The sequence below is a fragment of the Meleagris gallopavo genome, chromosome 6, assembly GCF_000146605.3.
Source record: "Meleagris gallopavo isolate NT-WF06-2002-E0010 breed Aviagen turkey brand Nicholas breeding stock chromosome 6, Turkey_5.1, whole genome shotgun sequence".
NCBI lineage: Eukaryota > Metazoa > Chordata > Aves > Galliformes > Phasianidae > Meleagris > Meleagris gallopavo.
Window position 1 is genome coordinate 2646899 of NC_015016.2, and position 11110 is coordinate 2658008.

Sequence of the window (11110 nt, forward strand, 5' to 3'; positions counted from 1 at the left end):
ATTAATAATATCCATGGACTATTTCCATCAGTTCCCCTTAATTTCTTTTTCTCCGGCATTTTCTCAAGTGCATGAAGCTCCTTACTCTCTCCAGTCTTTGCAAGTGATACAAATAGGCCTGAGCACTGCTATACTACCCCAGAATGCAGGTTAGTATTTCTGACTTCCCTGCCTCCTTAGTGCTGTTCATTTGAGGGGTGCCTGTAGTTAGAAAGTGGCCTTTAAATTGTTTTTTCAGACATTATTACACTGTCAAAGCGAGGTGTAAGGCAAGGCTGTTGAAGAAAGAGATTTGACAAGTGAATTTGTTTTAACAGGCAACATAATTTAGTCCATTTAAAAACAAGGCGGAGTTGTAAATGCTTTAGGGACTCAGCCCTGCAAATACTGGTGTCCATAGGCCCTCAAAAGTATAATTAAATCAGGAGTTGATTGACTGAAGAAAAATAGAACGTCAGCAATGAAGGCAATTATAGAAAACAGCAACTCCTTTGCATTACTGCTCTGTTTCATTTTCAGGCTTGGAAACTTCACTAAGGTGTGATCTTTGGCCTAACTTCTCTGGAGCCAAGAGCAAAACCTCTCTTTGGCTTCAACACAACCAAGATCTAGGCCCAAAATAAGGTCAGTGCCAGGGAAGGCACTGATGGTGCAGATTTGCAAAGAAAAATCTTGCATGGAAAATCTTCGTCTAGATCATGGTGCAAATCCATAAATTTTCAGCCCTGAGATGGGCTTGGTTGTGATAATCCAAACCTGACTGCTGCACGAGAATCATCCTGGGAAAATGTCACCTAAATCAGGTTCCAGGTTCATGCTTCTCCAGTCAAACTCTCATTGCACATCCTGAAGCTTTGCTTGTTCTTTCTTTCTTCCAAGCACAGTCCACAGAACTTGGACAAGAGAGAGAAGAGGTGGCCTTCTTCATATGGATGGCGTATCTTCATGGATGGCACATCTCATCTCTACATCCTCAGGACATAACCTCTCGTGCCAGACTCTCGCTCATCACTTGAACCATAGAGTGTTCTCCTAACTCAGATAAGATAGTAGCTGGGTCTGGACACCGTGTTCAGAATGGGCTTTGTAGCTTAGATAAAACTCCCAGAGAAAACTTTTCCTTTAGGGAGCTGGCAAGCACAGTCCTGACCCCAGCTGCAGCCTGTAGCTGGCTTGCTTCAAAACTTCCCTGAAAAAATAAATAAGAGGTTCTCTCCAAATTCATTGAGAGAAAGTACCCCAAACGTATTTATTGACAGTGGCTCTTTTCCCTTCCAGATAGGGTTGGAAGGAACTTCTACCTTTGGAATCTGACCAGCATCTGAAACACAACATTAGAAACACAGCTGGGCAACTCCCAAACATCATCTCTTGGGTCTCTCTTTTATTCTTTTTACTCCCCCTCTTTCCCCCTAGAAAAGCACTACGCAGACCATATCATTCTCAGCATTTTGGTGCAGAGGCATGTTAAGCCAATAGCATGCAGTTGAGCATTTGGAGAGCAGAAAGAATCAAAACACTTGCCAACAGTCTTGTGTGTTGAACTGTATTGTAAATACTCCTCAAAACACTGGAAAGTTGTTACCATTCTGCTTAATTTATAAATGCTGAAACTGGGGCTCGGAGATGCAAAATGAATCACTGAAGAACATTTAGCAGGTTCATAGCAGACAGACATCTCTTGGGAGACATTCTGCAGTCACAAGACCTCACATTATTTGTTGCATGAAGTTTATGGAAATTATCTATTTCGAGCTTGGGAAAAATACCCTTGTAAATCTTGCTGTGATCTCAAAAGATCTTTCTTCCCACCCATTCCTTTCTAACTCCAACCAGTGTCTTACAGCTCTCGGTAAGGAGATAATTTAGTAGAGGCTTGTTAGAGTTAGGGTAGTACGGTTCGGTTGTGGTTGGGCTTAATGATGTTTAAGGTCTTTTCCAACCTGAGCAATTCAATGATTCTGTGATTCTATGTAGAAGTACTATCTTCTCCTCCTAACAACCACAGGAAGGGCTTCAGAGAACCTCCAGTTTGTGAGACACGATGAATGCCATGTGGTGCTGTTGGCAGATCTTAGAAGATGCACACATGCTGACAGGAATTTTTGGTTTCCATTTCAATTAAGAGGCAGAGGTTAAAAAAAAAAAAACAAAAAACACAGCCACAAGGAGCTATTAAACCAAATTGCTATCAACCTTCATCCCATCTGGATTACTGACAGCTTCCATTTACAAAAAGTGTTTCTGGTAGAAAAATAAAGCCTTAGGGCCAGGCCTGGCAGAATCTCAGTCCCCTCTGAGAGGTGCTAAACGTCCTCAGATCCCTACAGAGACACTTGCTAATGTTGTAAGGTTATTACAGGATAAATGAGGGCACAGCTTGGGCAACTTGCCCAACTGAGGAAAAAAAATAATACTTTTGACAGTATGTGTGGCTTTGATCAAAAGAGCTGACCCTCCAGACCCAGATCCAAAGCCAGGATGGTTGGTTACAGAGTCTATGAAAGCAGCCCTAAGGAGTGCTTGCATTTTAGCTCTCACAGCTGATGGTCCTGCTGGTTTTAGGTGCTTAAATCCAACATTGAGATACCACTAATAATCACAGAACTCCTTCTCAGCCTCACACATGGTGGGCAGTTGCAGTTCATCCAACTGCTTAAACCTAACAAACTGATAACATTTCTTTTGACACAGAACAGTGATCATGAAGCAAAACCTTCTCAGCTGCCTGGTTGATATGGGTGGTATAAGCACCAAGTCCCAAGAGAGAAACAGAAGTAGGGTTATGAATTAACCTCTACATGGAGGATGCCAACCTCTGGACAGTAGCTAGCTGCTATGTGTTGGAACTGCAATTAAGATCTTATCGTAAGGATCAAGGACTAGGGGTGATCATAACTGAGAGATCAAGGACTAGAATAAGAAGTGCTAGAAAAAATGTAGGATATAAATAAACTCTTTTTCTAGGGCAGCAAGTCTGCTACTTGAAAAGGAGTAATTTGGTAAGTGATGTATATGCTGCGTGGTAAGCCCTTCACTGTAATGCTGGAGAAGATCTGAATGTGCACAGGACAGCCATCATGTTAACATTAGAATCTCTGACGTCTCTCAGGAGACACTTTCTGTGCTTTGGAGCCCAATTTTTTAAGCCCAAATTTTTCCACATCTAAAAGATTTATGAAAAGTGTGAAGACCTACTCACTTGTCAGTGTAGATTGAAATTTGGGCAGCATCAAGCAACTGTCTGCAATGTAGATGTACATCTACACCATGGAACTCCAGTGAAGCTACCAGATAAACCACCTTTTTCTCTTTGAGGATTCAGGACTTGAGAAAACATTACCAGCCATCCTCTACGTTAATGGTGGTGACAAACACAAATGTCTCCACCAGCCACCCAGCACAGCACTGCTGGCACAAGTAAGGCACCTGGCTTTGCTTTTTAAGGATTTGGAGTGTTCCTGTGCATTTTGCTGAAAGTGGTATCCTCAGTCTCCTCCAAAGAAACAATTAGATAACAACTCTACCAAACAAGACAGACATTTCACTAAGCATCACTACTGTGCCTTCTGATTGCATCAGAAGGACTGTAATATACAAGACAGGAATGAGTCTTGGTCCATATTTTTTAAGGCCAGATCTAAAAACTGTTCCATGGCCTTCAGAAGCGGCCACAACCAATGCCATCTATGGACTTGGTCAAATACTGTGACATTTCAGAACCAAAGGAACATTTAAACTGAATGTCTTCGAAATTGCTAGTTTTTTTCAACATGGTAAGCAGAAATGAACTGGTGCCTAGCACTAGATTTACATGATTGCCCTCTTCTGGGGCATCTCAGAACAGCTCACCCATTCTCAATGCCTGACAGCATCTAGTTCAGTAGCAAAGGTTATTCAGGGGGCAAAGGAAAAGCCAAGAGGACCAGCTGAATGCTTCAAAAAATGAAAACTTAAACTGCAGTTTTGAGCATTTTTATATTCCTTGCTAAGAACCTGGAGCCTATCTCTGAGTATAAACCAATATCCTTCATTCTTGAGCAGTAGGAGACATTTCATAAGCTGGCCATGATTTGGTATAACTCCAGTGAAGTTATTTTACACTAACATACAGGAAAAAAATCAAAAACACTGAATTTGAAGCAACAAAAAATTGAAAGAAGTTGATATCTACCCAAGCTTTAAGATTGGTGCATATAGTAAAGGAGAGTGTGCAGTAGTGTAATGCTCAACTAACTTGCAGAAGCAGCTGAAAAGGGTGTGAAGGGCATGAAGGTTGTGCAAAAATACATATGCATATAGTGAAGACAAAGGAAGTGAGCACTACAAGAATAGTCCCTCATTTGCAAAAATTGGAAGTAAATATAACAATATTATAATTAAACTACGTGTATGCAACCAGATATCTTCAGCACTGAAAATTTTATCAAAACCAAAGGATATGAAATTGAAAGAAGTCAGCTCATCTTAGCTCGTAACCTGTTACATACGGCCTGTTGACTGACTTCCTCCTTTCACGAAACTGCTTCACCTTTAAGTTGACAATGAAATTGAAGTCATGAGGAGTAGAGTTTGCTGATTTTCTTCAGTTACTGCAGGACAGAGAGTATTCATTAGAGCAAAACACGATTCCACCAATTTTTTTTTCTTCAAACACTTTCATCACAGCCTGAACGGATCTTTTAAACAGTTTGTTCCTGTTGCCAGTGCAACAGTATTTGTAGCCTCTTTTATCCAAGACCAAATCTGGTGAGCAAACTGCAAAACCAATATTTATTTAGCATTTAATCAAGCCTGTTAAATTATCCAGAACCTGAACAAATTGTTCAGAGCACAATTTGATCTCCGCACTCATCCACCACCACCATCCACCTAATGCTGGATAGGAGCTGAACATGTTGATAGAACACCACAGCCATTAGGATTTTGAGGTGATCATTTATCACAGTAAATGAGTAGGAATTGCTTTTTCTATTTTCCATGCACTATTAGGCCTGGGGTGTTTGTGTTCCATGGATCTCAATCTGAGTAAATACATTTGCAAACTTGATTTCAATTGAGCTGTAATGGTTTCAGCCCAGATTTCAAGCTAGACATGACCAGCCTGTGTAATCCCAATGGGGACATCACAAATTGATTTAGAACTATTACGACTTATTTTCTGAAAATCACATTCTAACACCTTTGCTCATGTTGCATAAAAGCTAAATGGGAGAATAATTTTCCCTCGATGTTCATTCCATGTTGAGATGAAACCAAAACTAAGAAAAATCAAACAGAAATAATTACAAAACAACAGAGGGTATTTGTCTGAAAAGAGACAGTAGGTTAGAAGACAAAGCTGATAAATAAGTCAAAACATTCTTAAATAGCATTACTTCTAGAAGTAGATAGAAGTAATAGCATTACTTCTCAAACAGTCAAGAACTGAATTCTTTGTCCAACCTACACGTCAAAGTTTGTAGGGAGCTTCTAAGAACAGAAGGTTTTAACAAGTTAGAAAGCAGGTGTCCAGCTTATTCTGAAAGAAGAACAAAATAATGAGGTTTGCTTTTTCTTGAAATCTCTTCCTGACATGTTTTATCTTGATTCTATTCAGATGTTACAATTTTTTCTGTGCTTTAAAGTGTAAGAGCACCCTGGCATGGTACCAGTTACCTAGGGAAATATACCAGTTCTGAAGAGATCCACAATCAAGCCAGCACATCTAGGTTGAATCTTTTTGTTTTAAAGAACTGGAGTTCCACTTGAAGCCTCAGTCCTTAGCTTTGTGTTGAGAAGGGTACAGATGCTTAGAAGAAAATCCTTTAAATCCAGTGGAATAAATTTATGTTCTCTTAGTGAAATGAGATTATAGGTTTGATCTAACACTTGTCTGGGAAAATTCAAGGAAAATTCACTAAAATAGACATTATACAGATATAGATGGAGGCAATTCACACCCACAAGATTTTTCTCTCTTTGAAGACCAAGATGTGGAACAAAGTCAAAGTGCCTTACCTTAATATGACACAGCAATGCTGGATCAGAGCTCACATCTCTGCTTGCTGCAGGTGTCGTCATGCCTAGCAGGCAACTAATAAGCATGGTCTATAGAACCTTGAATTCCCACATTCCTCAACCTCACATCTCATTATTTTCCCTGCAGAGTTCCCATGCTCTGAAAAGAGGCAGACAGCGCAGGCATCTCCCAAAATCTGACTTGGGTTGCTCCCTCCCTGCTGACTCATAAACTGGAATTGCAGTCATTCCTAGGTGACTCCTCAACAGCCCTCTCACACAGGCTTACGATCAGCTGCAGGAGCTTTTATTTTCTTGTGGTCAACCACTCTCCTCTGAAAAGTCCCTGGAGGAAGCATTATATTTCCTCATACAGGCTTTGAACCTCTGGATTAGCATGAGTACTTCCTGCACAGAAGGAATTTGTTCTGCAGCCTTGAGGAAACACTGGGTTAAAACGAATGAGTGAAATCTGACAGCAAGAGGTTGTTTCCAGTTTCCCTTGCCCTAGCAGCCTTCAGGATTTGCCTCCTTCGAGGCTTACGTTCTGATTCAGGATGAGCTAAGTTCTTTGCAAGGTTCCTGTCCTACAGAAGATGCAAGTCTGCTTGAATTTCTTTACTGAAGTCTTTGATGTCCTAAAGAATCTTGCAGTTATCTGACAGAAGAGATCAGCTTTTACAAAGGAGTTTCTTTGAGGTGAATTACTGCCTTAAAATGTTCAATTTCTGTGTTTCTATTTGTCATTATGCATCAATCATACTTACATCTGAATGGGAAATATCTGTCCACAACCAAGCAGAGTCTGAAAAATACTGTGTTTGCATTTAAGCATTGTACTTAAGTATTCTTCAGGATATACAGTTTTTGAAAAGTAAGGTGAAATGAAGTCTTTCCATTGACTAGTTCAGAATTTAGGAGAGTAGATCCAATCATATGTCTTCAGGACAGGTTCTCCGTGATCCGAATTGGAGGGTCAAGATAAAGAGCATGACTGTGGCAGTGCAACTGAGATCCAGTGGTTGCTCCTTTCTTTATAACTACTTTACCCAGAAGGATTTGATTCACTCTCCGGAGATGCAGTTTTCCCCTTTTTGCCATTAGAGTGCATTCCTTCAGGTCAGTAAAATGCAGTTCCATGGGTTTCATTGCCTATTATTATCATATGGAAATGTTCAGTTATTGTCTTACTGTACATAAATACATTCTTAGTATTAGATCTGAACTTTTAAGCCAAACAGAACCTAATGGACAGGTATCTTCCTTCAAATGCCATAGAGCAATCCTGTGTCGAAGTCCATAATTACTTAACTAATTAGTAGGCTCCCTGGTTTCATTTTTTGATTATGTCATTTCTGTCATATTCCTGGAGGCATATAAGGCCAGGCTGGATGTGGCTCTGGGCAGCCTGGTCTGGTGGTTCGCAACCCTGCCCACAGCAGCAGGATTAAACTAGATGATCATTATGGTCCTTTTCAAACCAGGTCATTCTATCATTCTATGATTTCTGCCATCTTCTGAATTAAAGAAAATATTTGAGCAAAAGAGCAAGATGTTCTCTATAATGAAATTATTCTGATGCAGAAAATGCCCAGCATTTGGTAAAAAGACAATTTAAACTGGACAGACTATTCAAATTCAAATAGTCTCTGAACTGAGCTTTCCAGGAAAATAAACCTGGAAAATGTGATTTTTTTTCTGCTGGAGGATGTGTGGGTTGGGTTCCCTCTCAAAACTGATGGAGTCATTTCCTTCCTGATTCATCATGCTGCACCTTCGGTCTATGCCTGTATGGATGGACATCTTGCTCCAGGATTAAGCATGTAGTTTGGATATCTAAAGATTCTTTGATCACATGGGGAAAATTCTGTCTATTTTGTGAAGAGGTAAAGAAATACTGACAATGGGGGCAACTAAGCTCTCATTCTGTCTGAGTTCCGAGTTACAGACAACCATTTCAATCACAGAGTGTCTACGTGGTCTGGAAATCCTGGAATCTGTTCAGAGACAAAGCAAATGATTGAGTTTGTGACGAATGTAAACCTAGATTTAGAAAAGAATCCAGCCTGATTTGTAGTTGGGATCCTTCCTTCATTTCTGAGAAAATTCACTGCAGTGGAATTTTTGAGCAATTCTCTCAAATGTTCCCAAAAACTACTTAATAAGAAAGTGTCCATTCCATTTTCTTTCTGCATTTTGAATCGGTCAGGTTAGGAATAGGTTGAAAGTATAGAAAAAAAAAGGGGGGAAGCAGAAGCAACTACTTTGTAGTATATACAGTGCTATCCCAGAAGCACGACCAGTGAACAAGAATTGAGAGGATGACTACTCTTCTGCTCAGGCCATTGATCTGGATGCCAGATAAGGTTCAGGTTCATGCAGAATTCTTGTAGACCACATCAAGTCATTAATTCCTTACACTACCACTCCTTCTCCACAAGACATCCAAGCAGACCTATTTGTGTCCTTGCATGTGGAGAACATCCCTCGCAGAGCAGCTGAGAGTGGGGCTGAGGGTTTTCAGGAGCAAATTAGGTCACTGGAGAAAGAAAAAGAGCCTGAGACTGGGATTTTACATTCCATTGGCAACACTTCATAAATTTCTCTCTCTCTTCTCTCTTCCTCTCAGTTGCATGTTCAGGAAATGAGGAACTATGGAATTTGTGGATTAGAATTCATTGAGAATTTTTGGCTAACATATTTTCCTAGAAAGAGGCCTGATTCACCAAGCTGCAGTTGTTTCCTTCAGGTTCTTAATAAATAAATACCTATGTGCATAAACACATAAATAAATAAATGTGTTTTGAAATTGTTGTATACAACTTTGAGTTTCTTTGAGGGAAATGTTTAATTTTTGCTTTGTAACAGCTCTTGCTTTTGCATTGCTTATTATTATTTTTATATTATTTCCATTATTAAAAGGACCTAAAGCATGAAAAATATCTCAAAAGACCAATGGTGAATTCACTCACTGGTCTGCAAGAATTATCAAGTTTTGATGGTAAAACTTCTGAAATCTGAAATTCTCACAGGACAAAAGGAGGTTTCACAATCAGTTCTGTTTCGATATGATATTATTTTGTTTTTTGTGTGTCTGGAGGGTGGATTTTATGTAAATCTGATTGAAAAGTATGTTTGCTGGATCTGGCCACATCCTGTGTTTTTTGTCCCACAGCAAATCCAGAGTGACTCAAATAATCTTCATGGCTTTGCAGAGTCTGCTGACATAAACAAGAGGAGAATAATTTGTCATGATATCCCTAGAAGAAAAACAAGTTTAGATGTCACATCATATCCATTTCTGAACACATAAGTGTATTGCTCTGGTTCACTTGTTACCCAGTGCTGGGAAGCTCACCAAATCTTGCCTACAAAATCTATGAAAAAAAAGTGGTTACTATATAAGTTTTGAAATGACTGTCTCCATATTGGGAAGAACCAAGTCTCCCAGACTGCAGGAGAACAAACAGGAATACCAAGTATAGAGTGGGTAAGGATTAAACAGAAAGGCAGTGCAGGAAGAATTTTCTTTGAGGGCTTTGAGCATTCATTCCCTAATGGTACAGCTGCTGCCCGACCTGTCTGCTATAATTCAGCAACTATTTCTATTGCATATGATCCTCAAGGTGACAGGGACTTCTGAAGTAGAAGATCTACAAAGATGGTCCTCACTTCTTCCTGTCTTCTATTCCAAGGTCCAAGTACCAAGCTCAAATTGCCCTCACCTTGTTGGTATCAGAAAAACACATTAAGAATGGACACTCTGTTTGTCATGTATGAGCATTTTGGGGACAAAACTTCTTTGACAAAAGGCATCAGACAAAGAGATATAGCAGAGTAAGGAAGTCATTAAATGTTGATTTTGCTTCTGCAATTTTCCAACAAGCTCATTTTTGAAGGCTGTGGGATTTGTGAAGGAATACTTGATTTCACCTCTCTATGAATAATTCTTTGTTTTCATACAGCATTCAGTAAAAGTCATCAAGACCCAAATCTGTGAGATACTATGATGGTTTAAGGAGAATTATGATGACCTTTCTTCTCCAAGGCTGACTTAGAATAGGGCATCAGCCCTATTATGTGTCATAATTCTACCAGTAGTGAGTTTAGGCTGATTGGCAGGAAAGGAACTGTTCATGTGACAAGAAGGTGTTCTCTCTTATATTACACAAAATTAAAAACAAAAGACAAAGGGAACATTAGGAAAAGTTTGAGGCCAGCTGAAGTCTAGCCTACATATATAGTCCATGGTCAAATGAATACATATAGGATTTACCAGAAAAAGGTGAACATTCCCAAAGAAGCGATGACTACAGAAAGATTTTTTCTTAATGTTTTTCCTTTTAACTTTTTTTTCCCCCCATAAAAAAAGTACGGGAAAAGAACTAGCGCAGCATGAGACTGAGAATGAAGACTTTCCTATAGCTCAAGCTGGCATGAAATGAAATGGCAAACAACTATAGGGCATTTTGGAGATTGGAGAGACTGCTGCTCACAATAGAAAAGAGGAAACTTCAGATCCTAGGAGGTACTCCAACAGTTAGGGAAGATACCAGGTCCCTATTCATTTGATCTGAAACTCATCAGTGTTCTCAAGCCTAAATTTTAAGAAGTCCATTCTACTAAATCTTTGAGTCTTTGGATTTTTCCTTCATGTTTTAAAGGGCTGTAAGTAATAAATTATCCATATTTCCCATAGGATGGAAATTCAATTTCCAGTTTTCAGAATGTTTACATTAGCAGAAGAGCCACTTTCTGTTTTAATATTTGGATTAATAAATTTTGGAAAGGTAACTTCCCACCATTTAACATGATCCCAAACAGATTTGTATGATTATAATGCATCAGTTTCATCAGAACCTTTCTTGGGAAAGGTCACACTACTCTGGGCAGGAATTTATAATTAAAAATAAAAAGGAACAGACAAATTTTAAAACGGCTAGAAGCGTGATGGTTAGAGAACATATCTAAAATGATATTGTTTAAATTTTTAACTAGGAAAAAAAAACAACAAAGGAAGATTTTAATGTTTCATAGTTCAACTGCATATACTTGGTCATTGGTCTTCTACCTGTTTTGAACTTTCTCTTCTTATCCTTTCTTTTTTTTT